General features: G+C 42.0%; 1 protein-coding gene across 3 annotated transcripts in view; it reads left to right on the forward strand.

Moving 5' to 3' along the window:
• The window catches only part of SHISAL1 (shisa like 1), a 174,305-nt gene that overhangs the window by 30,154 nt on the left and 125,342 nt on the right, over window positions 1–18,809 (forward strand). The window contains exon 1 of one of the 3 annotated variants that reach the window (XM_030539898.1): window positions 17,609–17,667. The exons of 1 other annotated variant lie outside the window; for it this stretch is intronic. The gene's annotated coding sequence lies outside the window, so the exon portion shown is untranslated. Of the gene's footprint in view, window positions 1–17,608; window positions 17,668–17,982; window positions 18,338–18,809 lie in introns of those variants that run through there. One more of the 3 variants, XM_030539892.1, reaches the window with a different exon arrangement.

Raw genomic sequence — 18,809 nt, forward strand, 5'->3', positions numbered from 1 at the left:
ATAGTCACCATGAGTGGCTGGTCACTAATAAACCCTTTATTAATAAGCCTTTAATAATTTTGAATAATCCATATCTCATCATGGCTAATTTACCAGTACAAAAAAAAGGTTATATTGAATAAATTGTTCCCACAGCTCTATTCTACGTCTCTCCCTGGCCAATTCCAGCCTCAATTTCACTCTCTTCCTGTGCAAATCCATCTCTGTTATTTTTCAGTTTCTGCAATTTATTCTTTATTCATGGTCAAGTTGCATCTGGAGACATAAAGCAGTGATCCAGGTCTCACTGTGCTACATGCTGTATGCTCTTTCTCCCAAAGAGTTCACAGTCTCCCGCTGTGATTTTTGGTTCCAGTAGATCCCTAAATCTTCCCACTCTTTGTGCAGATTCCTTCAGTCCCTGGCTTTAAACTTCTCCTCTCCTCTTGCCACTTTGGTTCTGACGTTTTTTCCTGAACAACACCCCAGACATTTTTCTTCCTCACTCCTTCATTCTCTCTATACCTCTGCAAATTCCCTTTTTTCCTTCTTGCGCTACTCTTTCCAAGGTTCTGAAACATCCCTTTCTTTCTTCTATTCTGCGCCAACCCTGAAGCCTGCGTATCTACTGATTCTGGTCCATACTACTTCTGTCTTCTTCCCCATTTCCAATTCTTATATCTCTTCATCTAACCCACTTTTCAGAAAAATCTGATGTGTTCTTAGAATGGAGAATGGGGTGGGGAGGGGGGATTGTTGTCTTGTCGTGAGATAGTCGTATCAGGTCATGAAGTTTAGAGAATGAATTTTGCAACTTATATAGGATTCTTTATAAGGGTTTGATCCAAAGCATTCAGTCCAAAAAACTTTCCTTTTCTTACAATATTGTATTCAAAAGCATGGGCAGGTGTTAAACCCTGACACATCTCGCAAAGTGAATATATCTTGGTCCTGTCTCTGTTGATTTTCAGTCCTGCAGTGTGTCCCATGTGCAATCTTATAATAGTGGGTATTATTTTTCAAGCTGCTTTGACATCAATCAGAGGATCTTTCATCTATTGACTATTTATATCAACTAATATTTCCCCTGATAAGGCATCAGTATCTTCAACTGTTGTCGTTCCAATCTGAGTTTCAATCTTCCAATTTTGGCCAGGTCATCAGCTATCTCACTCAGGGCCGTCCTTAGGATTTATGGGAACCTAGGCAATATTATTAAACTGGTGCCCCTATGCCGGATGGCAGCCCAAGCTCACAGCCTGGTGGGGGAGGGGGAGGAGGGACTTGACAGCAAAGGATAATGAGATGCCCAGCCTGCCTCATGGTGGCGGAAAGTCACAGTTCCCCGCAGAGACTTCCATGCACTCTCCCTCATGCAGAATGGACATGAAGAAAGTACCTAATTAAAAGCACTAAAATTTGGGAATAAAAAATGTCAGTCACAGGTTTTTTGATATGCCCTGAAGTTTGTCAGAGATTTATTTGCAAAAACTTCATAGTAAGGGTGAGTCAGCTGTCCTGCTGAATACAACATTACATATTATGGAATACATGATGCAGCTCTTCTCTGTTTTACATTTTCTTCATCAGTATTTCTAAGTTGAATTTATATTTTAAATGTACTCAAATCTTAAGCCAGCATTCCAGATTACTACATATTTAACTCACTGAAACAAAGACATTCTTTTAAATTAATCAGAGAGGTTTAGTGTGTTCATAACAATGTTCATTGCTTTTAGAAAAAGGGAATAGTAATTTACTTTGTGTGATCTCCATAACAAGAGACATGGTTATGAAATTTCACCAACTTTAAAAAAATATGTTTCCAAAGATTTTAGGTATAACAAGGATTTTGTCTTACTAAGGTACTGATTTTGCTGGAGGGTTCTTTTAAAACTAGTTTGTCGGATAGTCAGAAGTAAAGAAAGGGAACTCTTTGTCCAGCTATCTGGAAGGGAAGGACTGTTGTCCCTTTAAGGGCTCTCTTCAGTGGGGAGTGGGGGGAGAGGTGGTGAAGGGATGGACAGAAAGGACAGGAATACTTGGAAGCACTTTTTTTTTTAACTATAGTAATTAAAATATGTGTATTTTAGATAAGGGAGGTCTTTTGAAGGATTTATTTAAAAAACTGTGTGAAGCTCCACGCATTTAAGGCTAAAGATGATTGTGCATCTAAAACTCTATGCAAGCATTTTTTAGAAATGTGATTTTATAATCTTCACCAGCTCACTAATGAAATATTTTTAAAGCAAATTTTAAACTAAGGTCCTGTAGACTGACATGTTCTGTGTAAATATTACATTAATGCACAACTGTTTTTGTCAGTAAAGTCAGAAACTGACAGTATAAAATTTTATTTGGGCATAAGCTTTCGTGGACATCTGATGAAATGGTTTCTAGTCCACAAAAGCTTATGCCCAAATAATTTGTTAGTCATTGAGGTGACACAAGGACTCGTCCTTGTTTTTGCTGATACAGACTAAGGGCTTGTCTACATCAGAAAGTTGCAGCGCTGGTGAGGGAGTTACAGCGCTGCAACTTAGGAGGTGTACACATCTGCAGGGCACCACCAGCGCTGCAACTCCCTGTTTGCAGCGCTGGCCGTACTCCCGTTTTGTCTCGGGTGTAGAGGATCCAGCGCTGGTGATCCAGCGCTGGTAATCAAGTATAGACACTTACCAGCGCTTTTCTTGACCTCGGTGGAATAAGCAGGCATCCCAGCATACCTGAGGAAGCCTCTGGTAATCAAGCTGGTCTCCTTTCCCGGTTTGCTCTCTCGTTCCCCGAACCGCCGAGCAAGCAGGTCTCCTTCCCTGCGGTTTACAGGGTGGTTTGGGGAACGCCAGAGCAAACCGCGGCGAAGCTGGTCTCCTTTCCCGGTTTGCTCTCGCGTTCCCCGAACCCCCCTTGAAGCCGCCCAACAGCGCTGCAGTGTGGCCACATCTAACACCACTTGCAGCGCTGGTTGCTGTAAGTGTGGCCACTCTGCAGCGCTGGCCCTATACAGCTGTACTAATACAGCTGTAACAACCAGCGCTGCAAAATTTTAGATGTAGACATGGCCTAACAGGACTACCACTCTGAAACCTGTCAGTATATATCTTGGGGTTGGCAAATGCCTGTTAAATGGCTTTATTACCCCTTGAATGTCTCTTTAACAGTTTCAATGTTGTGCTAATAGGTCTGGCAGGCTGGAGGTTTTTTCACTTTTAACTACTAGATTCCCTCCCAAGGAAGACTCACCAGGCTAGAGCAGCCATCTGTGGGAGCCTGCAGGAAGGGTCAAAACAGGGATAGGAAAACAAGAGGATGGACACTAAGACTCAGTGGTGCCCCAAATTTTCAGGTGCCCTAGGCAGCTGCCTATGTTGCCTATGCCTAAGGACGGCCCTGATCTCACTCCTGTATACAACATATGATGGAATCCATTGAAAAGTCAATTTATTCCCTCTTTTCCTAATCCTCTGAGCCTCCTTATGAATTGTTAATAGAGTTCTGTTTTTTTCAAAAACAACTGAGGATCACCACCTGTGAGTCAACAAATATCTGCTTCTGTTCCTGGTCTGTTTATTTCTTGCAGTGCAGTGAGAACAGCTTTCAGTTTGGCCAAAAAGTTTGAGTTGGTATCTTCTGAACTAGTGCTCTTTCTTGTCTTCATCCAGTGACCTAATGGAGATACTACTCCACCACCACCATTCTTGAAGGATTTGTCTGACGCATCCTCAGTGTACACAAGAATCTGCTTGCCTTGTGACTGATACTGTTGTGTTGGGTGGGCTTTTCTACAATTTTCCTTACTGTGGCCAAGTCTGTGTGTTCCTTTGAGCAAAGTTGCTAAAGGGGGAGACACTAACACAAATAGGTTAACATGGATGAAGTATTGGACATAAAAACATCTTGAGATGCACTACCACCTAACATCAAGTTCTTGAGTTTATTCAGTAGCCTTTATACACCTTCCAACACAAGATGATCATTTCAGCCTTGATTTTGTTTTCCAGTTACTGAGCAGTGATGACATTCGTGTAGGGAACAAAGACAATTTCCAAAATGAATTAGCTGTTCTCTTCTATGATTCTCAAGAGGTTGAACATCAGACTTGTGTTCCCAAATTGCTATTGGAGAGGATCTTATAGCTCCAGTTATCAGGTGAACTGCAGATGACTACACAGTGATGATCCTAGCAAGATTACTAGGAGCACTATGTGACCAGACACAGTAAGGAGTGGGTTGAAAGGTAAAAGAGGAGTTTTTCAGTTAATTGCTGTGCCTTATTGGAAACATACTGCTCAATGATATATGATCACTCGATAATTGTTCTATTCTGTTCATTCCCTCTGAAGCGTCCGGCACTGGCCACTGTCAGAAGACAGTATACTAGACTAGATGGACCATTGGTCTAGCCATTCTTATGTTAAGAAAATAATTATCGGTGAAGATCTAAATGCACACGTTGGAACTGCAAAGACTGAATATGAAACAGTACATGGAAGGCACAGTATTGGAATCAGAAATTCTGATTGAATACTATCCTACAGATCTGTTTGGCACTGAATATAGTGCTTGCAAACACACACTTTCAGAAGAGGGAAAGCCACCTCATAATTTATGCCAGTGAAGAAAATGAGTCCAAAATTGATTTCTTGTTAATAATACAAAGCAATAGGTCACAAATAATCAATTGTAGGTAATGCATGACAGGTGCACTGTGAACCAGCACAGACTATTTCTTATGGACTTCAGAAATGCAGAGACCTCAAACATCTGAACCCGTAGGCACTGGAAACATCTAAGTGGTGGAAATGTAAAGATGTGAATGGAAAGATGTTTAAACAAGATGTAATGCATAAACTTCCTGACTACACACAGGGATGAGTGGAGGATAACTGGTACAAACTATAGTTAACATTGCTGGAAACAGCACATAAAGTCATAGGAATGCTGAAACCAGTGCCAAAAAGGATACAAAAGGAGACTTGGTGGTAGAATACTCAAGTTAAAGAATGTTAAAGAAAAAGATAACCTTTAAAAAATGACAGGCCAGTGAGCAGTGATAAGATGGCATATACAGAGGACAAAAAAAAGTATTTCAACAGCTAAAAAACTGGCCTGTGATGAGCTATATAACAAACTAGGTGGATACGAGGGAGAAAAGACCATCTGCAGACTCACTAAATCAAGAGATATGAACAAGTTTGCTTATATTAGAAATGAACATGGTATAATGCAAATGAATGGTAAATAAACCAACAGTCTGGAGTGATCTTTTCGAAGGTGTGATGAATGAGGAGAACCCAAAGGAGGAGCTAAGAACACAGAAGCTGAACCTGGGTGTGATAGATTTCATATAGGAGGAAGAGGTTGCAGAGGCACTTAAGAAAATGAAGAGGAAGAAAGCACCTGGGACTGACGAAACACCAATGGATGTGCTGAAGTAAATTGAGAAGGAAGGGCAATGTAAGCATTTAAGTATTTTATGAGCCTGTTCAATGATATTATTAAGAAAGACAGAATGCAGGATGAATGGTGTAAAAGCTTTGTAGTGTCTATTTTTAAACCTAAAGGAGATATTACACCGTGTGCTAATTATTGCTCAATGACACATGCTTTGAAAATATGGGAGAAGATTCTTGAAAAGCATCTGTGTGGAACAGCTGAAATTTGGACAGGTTGGTATGAATTTATGCTGGAAGCAAGCACAACTGATGCCATATTTGTCCTAGGAATCCTCATGGAGAAGTTCAGAGAAAAGGGATGGCAACTCAGTACGGTCTTTATGGACTTGGAAAAGGCTTACGATTGTGTACCAAGAGATTTAGTTGGTGGGGTTTGTGACAGAGAGGTGTTCCAGAAGCTTATGTCTCTCTTATCTAGGATATGTGAGACGGAAACGCTACCATAATCAAAACCAGTTGGACTACAGCAGAGAATTTCCACTAGATGTTGGCCTGCATCAGGGGTCAGCACTGAGACTTTTTTGGTTTGTGATTGTCATGGATGTGATGATTGAGGTTACACAAAAGGAGCCACCTTGGAGTTGGCTGTTTGATGATGACTTAGTGATATGTGCAGAAGATTGTGAGACTCTGCAAACCAACTTTGAACAGTGGCAACACGGTTTTGAGCACAACCAAGGAGGAGGCCAAAGACTCAGTATATGGACTGGATATCAGTGGAGCTTAGAGAGATCAATTTACATAACATCCAGGTGTATGGTCTTTAGTTTTGGAAGAAGGTTATAAAAGGTGCCAACCCTAGGAAGAGGGAAGGAAAAAGAGTATGTGACCAGACAAGTAAGGCATATTCAAATATTGGACAAGCTGTCAAGCAGTATGTTGTTTTCAGATTGTGTCCTAACATGTGAATCCCCTTTGGTACTGGCAAAACATCACAGAAGATTCAATTTCTTCTTTATGTTGGCTGCCATCTTTCTGAGTTCTGTTTCCAAGGTCATTCCAGAAGATACTGTGTTCCTCTCAACAACAATATCTTCTCGATCCAGTGTCAGTTTCGAACTGTAGTTGAAATGCCTTTGATTTATGGCAAAATAGATGGACTTTATTTTTGCTGGATTCAGCTGGAATTTGTTCATTTGCCCATATAGTTACAATTTCCAAGTACTCATTCAATTCATTCACCAATAAAGCTATTTCACAACCTGTGATGTGAAGTGCAGTATTGTCTGCATACATGTATACTGATGATTTAAAGCCACCCGGCAACCCAAAGAAGTACAGCAGGAAACGAAGAGGACTTAAAATTGAACCCTCAGGAACTCCCGCCCTAAGTGGCCTTGTTTTTGGAAAATGTACCATTTAGTCTTAGTGTTATTGTCCTGTATCATATGGAGTCTTTTATCTTCAGATACATCTTACACAGATTCTCATCTCACTGCATTTCACTAAGAGCTTATCATGCCAACCTCAATCAAATGCCACACTGAGATCCAAAAAAAGATTCTTATTGATGACTGTGATAGCTTTTGTTGGAAGTTGTGGAGAATGGGCTGACAGAAGGACACCAATAGGTCCATAATGGAGTGCGAGGACTTGTGTGCCATTTTGGGTAGGTTCTATTTTCATTTCTTTTAAAAGCTACTGTAGAAGGCTTGCTTGTATCATTCTTTCCATTACTGTACAAAGGTAACTGGTGGGCTGATAGCTACCCAGAAAAGAGAGGTTTTTGCTAGTCTTAAGAAGAGGAACCATAACTTCTAACTTCCACCTATTAAGTACCTTCCCTTTTATCCACAATTTGTTTATGATGCTCAGTAATCTGGCTTTAGCCTTCTTCCCAAAGTGCTTTATTATACAGCTAGAGATGAGGTTCAGTCTAGGGGATCTGCTTGTTTTGAGCTTCTCTATTGCATCTTCTAATTGATGTATGACAAAGATCTTTCCGTATCCAAAGTAGGTAGACACGGTGGATGAGGTGATATCTTTTATTGGGCCAACTTCTGTTTGTGAAAGAGACAATCTTTCAAGCTTACACAGAACTCTTTTTCAGATCTGGGAAACGTACTCAGAAAGTAACAGTTAAATACAAGGTAGAGCAGGTTGTTTAGCATAAGTCATTAACACATATTTCAGTATTTCCTTGTCTCTAATATCCTGGACCAATATGGCTACAAAAACACTGCATAAAGCCAAAGTACTCCTTTAGAGCTGTATGCAGATTTTAAAATTCTCTTTGTCTTTCCTCCTTAATTCTCCATCATGCACATTTTTTCAACGGCTTTCTTCTCATCATTATACATGAGCCTGATAGTCTTGGCATAAAGTTCAACCAGAATATTCACAGATTTTTTTGTCATCTAATGCCTCTACACCTCCACTTTTCAGGAGATTGATATATTTCTTTAAAAAAATGTAAGTCTTAGTTTATTTTCAAATCACTTTAGTATCATCCATAAATCTTTTCCTCTCTGAGGATCCAGCCTTTCATAATTCTCTTCCCAGTAACTTCATCTACTTTGTTATTTTTCACAGTGACCTCCTTTGAGACTGCCGCATTGTTGGCTGGCCTATTCATCTCCAGAGTTCTGTTCAGCCTCCAATCAAACTAGATTTCATTCCTTAATAAGACTTTTTATGCTGGTATCCTTCCAAAGTGCAACCCATTTCTTCCTCTTGCCTTTAGGATGCTCTTTTTTTCCCGATTTCTGCACAGAAGATTCAAAAACCTTGAGATATTCCTCTATGTTATGTTTCATAGGTGTTTAAGAAATAATATTCTCAAGTGTGTCTGTGCAATAGAACCAGTCAACCTTATGAAAGTTCCACTTCCTGTTTATCAGTTGAGAGCTCATTATTTTCCTATTCAACAGGTGAGTACAGGTCAAAGATCAATTCCAACACCTCCAATACATTCCACGTGCGGCTCATGGACATGCTACTGTTCACCAAAGTTGCATCTAATGTTGACTGTGTGCCAGCATTCAGGACAACTAAATCATTGTCAGGGATGGTTCCTAACAATGTTTCTTTCACATTGATTGTTCTGTTCCATCAAACCTAACTTTAAGCATTAAAATCTCCATAGATTCGGCTGCAGTTTCCAAATGCTATCACAAGATTCTCTTTATCAGTTGGGCTCTCATCAGGATGATAGAGATTGACAGCTCTTAACTCCTCACCCCTGAACTTGACAGTGATACAGTCTAATTCAGTATGCTTCTTCATTTCATACATTTCCATATTTTTTTTATATCTGAGTGTCTCCCTGACAATAAACATCAGACCATCACCAGCTCTTCCACTTCATTCCTTTCTCAAGCAGTCAATACCTGTAATGGATAAACTTTGTCAGAAAACTGTTTATTGTTTAGCAGCAATATGAATATTTTGCTTATAAAGAATGTTTCCAGTTTCCCCAGTATGGTTCCAGATGCCCATTGCATTCAGATACATGGCATTAAAGGTTTCTGCAGCATATTTGTCAACACCTCCCCAGGAAGCACAAGAGGTGACAAGTTGATTTCCCCATATGCAGTAAGGTCTTTCCAAACTCTCTTCCACAGCTTCATGGTGGGAATGTGGTTCTCAGAGCCCTGTTAGCCAGAGATTTCCTCTGGGAAAATTCCATTACCACAGTAAGGTGGGGATGGTCTTTATTGGGGAAATATTGGATATGGTGAACAAGTCAGCCCTTGCTGTGTTAGACAATCTTATATTACATAGTCAAGAACAGACACTACACTTTAATCTTAGCTCCGTTAATTCAAGGATAATGTGGAGATCTTACTCCATGAAGGAAACAGAATGCAGCATTCAGATCTAGACCTTCTCAATGAAATAGCATGCAGATTGGCTCTCTATTTTCATGGTGAAGTGGGAGAAATTTAAATAATATTAGTTATTACATATCATATTCTTTTAATACGTTTCATCCCAAAGGAACCCACCCCATTCATAAAGCATCAGTGAAATACAACCATCCTTCTAGCAAAGGGCACCATGAGATATTACTATGTCCAAGCTGAACAGACAGGGATCTAAATTTATAAAGATCTCATCCATAACACCCTCATACAGCAAAACCTACAGAACTATCTAGCCCAAAGAGAAGAAGTGGTTGAGTTTGATCCTATGGATTCAGAAAGACCACGTACTTCAAATATGCTTAAACAACTAAGCTATCACCCCCAGTTACCTCCTCATTGGGTTTTCTTTCCATATCTACAATTCAAACACTTTCCTCTCTTTAATTCCCATCTGTGATTTCCCTTTCTATCTGGTTTAGAACTTTAGCAAGTTGGCAAGAGTCTCCTCCAGTTCACCAATAAAAAATTAAGCAAGAGGATGGCACACTGCTCTGGGTCTAATCTCTCATTAAGGCACAGGGGATTTATACAAGTACTCCCACTAATAGTAATGGGAGTTAGTTATTGTATGCAAATCCCTAGCACAAGGATGGCAGGAGAAAACCTTTGACTGTAGAATATTATAGAAAAAATCTATTTACATGATTTTATAATTTATTTTGTGTATCTGCTCTGTGCTGACAGATTCCATGGAGACTGAATATAAAGGAAAACATGTGACTACAGAATATGCTTCAATCTATGGGTTCAGATGATGTTTAAAAATCCCTTGACCTAGCTTTTTTCAGTTTATTACCATACATCAGAGAAATCCCTTAGCTGACACAGCACTCCAGTTTGTTATGCTGCATGTTTTTCATTTAAATCAACTGCAGGGAATTTCCAACGAAATGTTAAGAATTAAACATAAATCTTTATTATTGCAGAAAGAGTCAGTACTTCTAACTTTTTCCATGGATCAATGTATTTGGCACTTTTGCTTTTTCAGTTTTCTCTCTCTCTCCCCGATCTCCCCATCCCCCATGCACACAATAGCAGGGATTAATGTGATGTGCCTACCAAGAGATTATTTGAATGAATTGCACAGCAGATTAAGGAAAATCTCATTTGGAGCATCCATCAAAATAAAACCTTTATTTGCTAACAGAAGACCATATTCTCCCCCTGAGAATATTGCCAAGATTCTCAGCCGTGGTGGAGCTCTGAATGGGATAGGGGAGCCCAACGACAGTTGTAAGGTTCAGCACCGAGCAGGGATTCTTTAAATTCCACTGGCTTGTAGTGACCCGTTAGGGGTCATTGCACCAGCTGGGAATCACCAGAGTGCACTTCTTCCACCCATGGCCCTTCACACTCCCAAATGAACTCTTGAATACCTTCTACCCCCTCCCTGTGGAAGAAGACATATACAGCAGCCAGGAATCTCCATTCCAGGGACGCCCTTTATGCCTCATCAGGGCAGCTTTCTGTTCTCTTTGCACCTCTGGAGCAGCACAATGGGAATGTAGTGTGAGCCAGGATCTGGCCTGTAATATAAAAGATACAATAATGTAATTAAAATACTTTGCATTTCTATAGTACCTTGCATTTGGAGATCTCAGAATGCTTTTCAAATAATATGTCTCACAGCACATCTGGGAGACATATTATTATACCCATGTTACAGATAGGTGAACTGAAACGAACAAGTTTAGGGAAGATCTGGAAAAAGAACTAATTCCTATATTCAGGGTCTAACCACAAGAAAATAGTCCCAGTTAGGTATCCTCCCCATTCCAGTTTATTATTTCCCAGTAAAATATAGTAATTTTACATATATCTAGCTCTTTCCATCCATAAGGATCTGAAAACCTTATACATTTTACAAGATACATCATCTGTAATGACTTGACCCATCACTGAAGTACAGCCACTTCTGAAGTGAAATGTAGCAACTGTTTAACAATGCAGAAGGACTCCTCACAACAGTTTAGAACAGAAAGTGAAGAATACCTTAACTAATTGAAACTACAGGGTAAATTTTTAGTTTCCTCATTATCTAATTACATAAATTGACACTTAGGACATACAGACTACTCTATTTAATTTTTCAGTGTATTGGATCTTCACTGTATTTGCTCATCTTTTCTTGCTTCACATTAAAGTCTTTCTCCCATTCCTTACACATGTAATATCTTCTGCATCTCATTTTAATTATATTTTTGTTGTTAAGCATTTTACATTTAGGGCCAAATTTTGGCTCTTGCTGCATCTGGCACAGATCCTGTCACAGCTGTGTGATCTGGTTAGGGTCTCTGGCCGCAGAGGTCTGCCTGGATTCTGTAGAGCCAGCCTCTCCTCAGGCAAGATTACTTGGTATTGATGAGGCCAGGAGAGTTTGTGACTTCTCCCCATGTAGGAGCAGGTGCCCTCTGTTGAGCTGGAGGAGAGGCTGAGGAGACACAGAGCATGTGGTTCCAAAGGCTGGGTTCTCCCTGGGTGTTTGACAGACTGTCATGGGGAACCATTTCAGGTCATCTTTACTCCTAATGTAGCCCAAACAGAGATTTTAGTTGACTCTTTGTGGCAGCTCCATTTCAGCTGTCATGGTTCTGAGGCCTGTGACATGACCCTTGACTCTGACTCTCTTCCCTCACATGCAGGGCCGGTGCAACCATTTAGGCGGACTAGGCGGTTGCCTAGGGCGCCGAGATTTGGGGGTGCCAAAAAGCACCCCCCAATTTTTTTTAAATGGTTGAGCAGCCGCTGCTGCTGGGACAGAGAGGGAGTCTGAGCTGCCGGCAGCAGCCGGCAGCCCAGGGTGTCCCCTGGGTAGGTGCCCCGCCGCAGCAGCCGGCAGTCCAGCGTGTCCCCTGGGTCAGGGCACCATTGGAGGGGGCGGCAGGCAGCTCCCGTGGAGCTGCCGCAGTGGTGCCTGCGGACGGTCCGCTGGTCCGCGGCTCAGGAGGAGCTACCGCAGTGGTGCCTGCGGACAGTCGGCTGCTCGCGCTGCTCCGGTGGACCTCCCACAGGTACGACTGCGGCAGCTCCAGCGGAGCCGCGGGACCAGTGCGCGGGGTGGAGAAATTCCCATCCGCCTAGGGCGCTCAAAACCCTAGCGCCGGTCCTGCTCACATGGGTCCATCACAGCCCAGATAGATTAACTTTACCCACACAACAGAGGGGCCCTTCTTTTCTACCAGGCATCTGGGGAGGAGGGTGGCTTAGTGAAAGGGTGAAAGGCCAGAGAGTGGCTGAGTATTGATTTTATTTAGTCACTAAGTGATAGCCTATCATATGATATTTGTATGACAAATTTTAACAGGTTGTAAATGTTAGGTGTTCTAGCCGAGCCCACTCTTTCCTACAAAGGAATAACCAGTATATTTTGTTTGCTTGCTTAAAAATGGTTACCCTTCTGCCTTTCCCATCTTCTGAATGGCAGCTGGATAGAGTTTGTGAGTACCATGGGGGTGCTCCAATCTGACATGCATGGGCACAGCATGGAAAGAAAGAGCATCCTGAAACCATGCTAGGATGCTCAGTGGGTCCAGGTGTAAATGAGCTCCACTCCTCAATAGCTGAGCAAATGGTGATCCCTTCGTCCTAATAACATTGTGAGTTTAGTTCTCCTTGGTGCTCCACCATATTATACTGTTGTAAGGGGCTACTGTGTAAACCAGTCTAATGGTTTCGCCCTTAATGACTTGATAATTAAATAGCTCAAACATTCTTGAAAATGGAAGGGGTGCTTGTGTGTGTGTATATAGATATGTTTGTGAAAATACATATGTGCTTACATTAAGAGTTTTCAAACTTATTACATTTTCATTTCCCCCCCCCCCCGGGATGGAAACACAAATTAATTCAATCAACAGAATAGTTTCACTGTAGCAGAGTAGTGGAGTGATGGCTCCACCAATGCCTGCAGAAGTGTGTGCCAGTGCTGCTGGTTCTGGGCCACCGTTTAGATATTATTTCCATTTATTCTTACAAATGATATATGTAGCCTGGCCAACAACTGTAAGGCCTGTCCCTGAGCCATTTCCTCGACATTTGGTTTTGAAAACCTTCTTAGGCAATCTTTCTGAGCCTTGTGGTAACTGCGTCCAAACCACCTGAGCTTGTACCTCTCCATGTCTACACTTAAAACGCTATAGTGGCACAGCTGTAGCACTTGTGTAGACACTACCTCCAGTGATGTAATCCATCTCCCCGAGAGGTGGTAGCTAAATCAATGGAAGATTTTTTTCTGTTGACCTAGCGCTGTCTATCCCAGGGATTAGGTCGGCATAGCAACCTCTCTTGGAAGTGTAAATTTTTTGAAAAATCCAACCCCCTGAGAGAAGTAGCTATGCTGATGTAAGTTCCCTGTGTAGACCAGCCCCAGAGTCAGCTGTCTGACTTTTAATTCACTGCAGATATCAATGCTTCTCGTCTGTAGGGTCTGGTGTCTTGCATGTATCTGGTCAGAATACAAATTCCCTACCAAAAAAAGTCTACAAAGATCCCCTTGATAATAATTAAAGATGACTTACGACAGATGGCTGAAATGCTATTGCAATAGTATCCCTTTTCCATGTACTGTGTGTACTTTGACTGCAACAAGATACTATATTAGTCCAACAAAATGCTATTGCAATAGTATCCCTTTTCCATGTACTGTGTGTACTTTGACTGCAACAAGATACTATATTAGTCCAACAAAAACTATTTAAAATATTTAGGAGAGAGAGATCTACCAATCAAAAAAAGAATCTGGCATTCTGTACCTGAATGATAATAGGAATGCAAATACTAATAATACATTATTAATATTATCCATGATACATTGTAACACTAAGAATTAATTAATAGTGTTAATACAATTACGCATTATATAAACTACAAAATTTCCAAAGAAGAAACTTCATCAAATTGTTGACATTGGTAAACTAAAATCTTTAGTAATGAAAATCTCAGAGATTTGGACCCAACTCTAAGAAGACTTGCACACAAGTTTAACTTTATGCATACTTCATGCATAAGACTTATCTGGGCCTTGTGATATAAGTAAAACAGCTGTAGCAATTGGAACAAGTCTATTTGCAACAAATATATCTTGGTGTTGGATATACTAAAAGCCTGATCATATCAGAATATCCCATAGCCCAGTGGTTAGAGCACTCCCTGAGAAGTGGTAGATCCCTGTTCAAATCCTTTCTCCCTATCAGACAGAAGGGGAATTTAACCCAGGCCTAATAACTGGGCTAAATGTTATAAGGTGGGGCACTCCTCCCCCCCATTTTATGAGGCAGATGCTGAACTTATTCTCACCAGAAATGACTTAGCCATCTGACCCCAGGAGAGGGGTTCCTGGCTGTGGATTACTAGCAGAGACAGGAGCCTTCCAGCTGCCCGGAGTTAAGTTCCCATGCTCTGAGAAGGGCATGACTTAGGACATACCCCTCCCATCAGTATCTCCTATTGGCTAGTTTAGGCGGCCCCCTTCCTAGCATTCTGGCTTTTGTGGATTGAATTCTTAGGTGCTTCTCTCCCACAATGCCTGGGCACCTAACTCAGACTTTGTGAATCATAGTGGTGTTCCTGTGATTTTCAAGTTATCTGTGTCTCTTTGTGGATTCAGGCCTCAGCCATCTTGTACTGCCTGGAGGAAACTAGCTGCTCTAGCTCCCCGTCTGATCCATATTGGTCAGTTGCAACAACCCAATGGATGAGTGTGGAGTCTTGTCTTAACTGAAAGAACTGTAACAGAATAAATTAGTGGTTTAAGCCTTATTGCCTCACTACAAGACACCTGGCATTACTCCTGAAACTTTGACTTGGGCTGGTGAGAGTTTCCTTGACACATTGGATAGAGGTTGTCAAGGGGTTGTCAAGGGAGAACCTACATTAAGGATGCCTGTATATGCCTACTGACAAAACAAAATGGACAAAATACGGAATGGAATAGCTCATTGCTGCTTTCTCTCCAGCTATTAGGGTTTTTTAAGTCAGTATTTTGTTCTTTGGGTTTAGAAGTTTGGGGAAACAGTGAAAGTACAGAATCATTATGTAATACTAAATTGATAGACTGGTCTAATATGCCAATTTTTGTATATGTAATCTGAAAATCTGCTACAGTAAGTGTATGGAATATTAACATTTACCCACCCACCAGCTTGCAGTTTTAACTCATGTTCGTAAAAGAATTGTTCCCAAGAATACAATATTGTCTCATTGCATGTGATCATGTAATGAAAGACCCTGTTAGGTAAAATAGGGGCAGGAGGGCACAACACCTTGATCTCTTTTTAAAATCCTAAAATATTAGTAATTCAAATTGTGTGCTGTAGCTTTTAAATTTCTGAAAAGACTTGCTGATCTAAAATATAGAACTCACTCTTTGTATTTTTATCTGATTTGCTAAATACATTTGTAATTACTCCTTTCCATGTCCAATGCATATGCATATTATAAATGAAGTGTATTTCACCAGCTGGAATGTGCTATATTCAAATAGTGGAGTTGAAAGCTAGGAAGCCATACTGTCACACATGAGAGTTAAGTAAAATATTGCAAAGAGAGACATTGAGATTAAGAAATGGTACTTAATTTCCTCTATATTATAATTGAACTGAAGCAGTTTTGAACATACCAAAGTGTATTATTAAGCAGCCTAATTTAAATGTAGCTCCATTCCCAAACAATAAATAATTTACATCTGGCTAGCATGAGTCATCACTTTTGCAACAGTGTCTATTCCTGTTTTGCAGGAGCACAGTTTACATAGTAAAAGGTAGAAGAGATAGAGGAATTATTAAGAATTTAAATTACATGCAGAGACCTTTGGTAGATTTAAGGCTGCCTTGCACTGAGGTCAGTCTCTTCTGAACGCTTTTCAGATCACAATGTGATTGGGGTGGGAGTGCTTGAAGAAGGGAGCAAGAGCAATTTTGAAAACAGCTCATAAATCACTGTACTGCTTCTTCCCTATTAATACTGCCCTATTCTTTTGTGTGTGTGTGAGAGAGAGAGAGAGAATCACCCCATGATGATGTTGCTTTTACAAAGCATGTGCTTTTCTCTTTCAGAGAAATAGGAGTATCCTATTTCAGACTAGATACCGAGATTACCTATGTAGTTCTGCTTAAATACACATTTAAATTAGGAAGGATGAAATTTCAATGGTTTTGTGTGTATATGTCTGTGGAAACACATCATTAAAAATCAGACTTATACCTCTTGCAAGATGCTTTTTTGTCCCAGAGCCTATTTAAACTCTGGCAAATGAACTCAGAGTACTTTAGACCTGTCTAACCTTAGCTATTTTAATTTGTAGTAAGATGCAGGAATCAAACTATTGTATTGTTACTAAGCAAAAGCTACTGATTGCCAGCAGTGGTACCAGACACTACTACTTGCGTCACTGTTCCTAGGAGATGCTATTCAAGTGTCTTAACACATCCTCGTAGCAAATAGTATTTGCACTTGCTGTGTTCAGTTTCAACAGTAATTGAGGCTTGGTTGTACCATACACAAACACCCGCTTACCATAGTAACCATGTCTTCATTAGCAATTAATTTTGTTCCAACCAAGGCATGAAGATACATGCATGAAGATAGATAGGGCACATCTCTCACAGATAGTATTTATGTTTAACTGAATCGCTTTATTGACGAGCAACTCGCTAGGATCTAGCTCAATGTACAATTCATTCAAACTATACTAGATCATTTGTGGCTTTATCTTAATAAAGAAACATTTTCCTTAGAGCTGTCAGCTAGTTATTTTTTAAAAAATCTGAAGTAAATAAATTCCTTGCTCATGCCAATAGATGTATTAAACCTTAAAACCTTAATCTTGAAAATAAAAATGTATGTGATAAATGTCCTTAAATCAGTAACGATGTTCAAAAATGTAAACCCATTCTCTAGTTATCCTGGAGATTTAGCAAGTCTTAAAACATCCTCAAAAGAAGATTGCTTCTTACAGGGAGACTAAATGCTTTAGAGTGTGTATAACCCTCAAAATACCATTGATCAAATAACGCTCTTAAACTGGAAGTACACTGAAAACCATCGTAACAAATAGGGAGCGCGACTATCGAAATGACACGCGTTCTAAGCGATGTTGTGACAAGATTATTCCGCATTGTCAACTGATCATTATTTGCATAATAGTTGTTATACTAAAAGTGCAGTATATTACTCTGTTAAATCCGGATCAAAAGTTTACATTATAGACGCTGAACTGAACTCTTTCCTCCCCGCCTCCTTTTATTTTGGCATGTTTCCTATTGTTTCCCTCCTCAGTGTAATTAACTGTTATGACACAGCCTTTAACACAGAGCCTTTATGATGAAGAATGACGAGCAAATCGCCACATCGTATAGGAATTGTTTAAAGTAAGTATCAGACTCTATGGGGCATTTCTTTTTTGTAAAGCAGCAGATGCAGTTGCACCGAAGAACAGCCTGGTGGGGGGTGTCTCCCTGCAGCCTAGGACTGGCTGGCCAGGGAACCGAGCGGTAAATGTGGAGTGACCCAAGCTCTCGCCTTGGTGTGCACGGGCAGCAGCGAGTGACCTGGGGCTCCTGGCTGCAGGTCCCAGCGGAACCCGCCCCAGGCGCCGGGGAGCGCTGCTGCCTTGAGCCAACCGGGGGAAGCGCCTGGGAAACCTGGCTGGTGGCAGGCTCCTGCCTCTGCCCTGCGGCGCCCCTGGCCCGCCCCCCTGCGCCGGGAGCCACTGGCGGCGGCGGCGGAATTACCCGGAGGGGCTGGTGAAGTCTGCGGAGCGCCTGGGCAGGGCAGCGAGGCCGGGTCGGAGGAGAGAGGCAGCCCGGCCAGGCGGCACTCTCCTCCCTGCCTCCCCCCAGCCCGCCCGGCCGCAGCTGCCTTTCCCCGCCTGCCGGTGGGTCCCAAGGCGGGAGCAGGAGATGGGATCCGCGCTGTGAGCCGCCCGGCTGGAGCCCCAGTTTCTATCGGGCTTCGGGGAGCCGCCGCCGGGCTCGAGAGGATCCCAGCGCCGCCGGCTGCCTGGCTCTTCCCCGGAGGGATCTGCCCGGCTCGGCTTAGGTGAGTGCCCGCGTCGGTGCCGCGCGGCAGGGCTCGCCTAGCCAGGCGGGGCTCTCACCTCCAACCCCAGCCGGGCGCTGGGCTCCAAACCTCGCCCCAGCTGGGCCCTGCCCGGTGCCCCATGTGTGCAGTTCTCCCCAATGCCCCATCCCTCTGTGCAGTTCTCCCCTTTGTGCAGTTCTCCCTTCTGCTCCATCCCTTGTGCAGTTCTCCCCAGTGCCCCATCCCTTGTGCAGTTCTCCCCTTTGTGCAGTACTCCCTTCTGCCCCATCACTTGTGCAGTTCTCCCCTGTGCGCAGTACTCCCCTATGCCCCATCTCTCTGTGCAGTTCTCCCCTTTGTGCAGTACTCCCCTATGCCCCATCCCTTGTGCAGTTCTTCCCTATGCGCAGTTCTCCCCAATGCCCCATCCCTGTGTGCAGTTCTCCCCTAGTGCCTCCTCTCTGTGTGCAGTTCTTTTCTCTTCCCCATC

Source organism: Gopherus evgoodei, chromosome 1, assembly GCF_007399415.2.
Source record: "Gopherus evgoodei ecotype Sinaloan lineage chromosome 1, rGopEvg1_v1.p, whole genome shotgun sequence".
Lineage (NCBI taxonomy): Eukaryota > Metazoa > Chordata > Testudines > Testudinidae > Gopherus > Gopherus evgoodei.